This window comes from Myotis davidii, unplaced genomic scaffold (assembly GCF_000327345.1).
Source record: "Myotis davidii unplaced genomic scaffold, ASM32734v1 scaffold733, whole genome shotgun sequence".
In the NCBI taxonomy this organism is placed as follows: Eukaryota; Metazoa; Chordata; class Mammalia; order Chiroptera; family Vespertilionidae; genus Myotis; species Myotis davidii.
In genome coordinates this window covers 161,326-161,603 of record NW_006284956.1, presented here as the reverse complement: position 1 = coordinate 161,603, position 278 = coordinate 161,326, and the positions used below count along the sequence as shown (strand labels likewise).

At 36.0% G+C, this 278-nt stretch overlaps 1 protein-coding gene across 2 annotated transcripts in view; it reads left to right on the top strand.

Annotated features, from left to right (window-relative positions):
- The window catches only part of GINS1 (GINS complex subunit 1 (Psf1 homolog)), a 16,645-nt gene that overhangs the window by 13,008 nt on the left and 3,359 nt on the right, over positions 1 to 278 (top strand). The window lies entirely within an intron of this gene.

Sequence of the window (278 nt, the reverse complement as noted above, 5' to 3'; positions counted from 1 at the left end):
CAAATGAAATTGGAAAAATCTTTTTAAAACAAGTTTTGCAGACTCACCTTGGTCTGTTTTCAGATATTGATATTTCATGGAAGGGAGCCATAAAGAGGCAGGTTGGAATTGATCTAGAACAGGGGTGGGTAAACTTTTTGACACGAGGGCCACAATGGGTTTTTAAACTGGACCGGAGGGCCAGAACAAAAGCATGGATGGAGTGTTTGTGTGAACTAATATAAATTCAAAGTAAACATCATTACATAAAAGGGTATGGTCTTTTTTTTTTTTTTTTT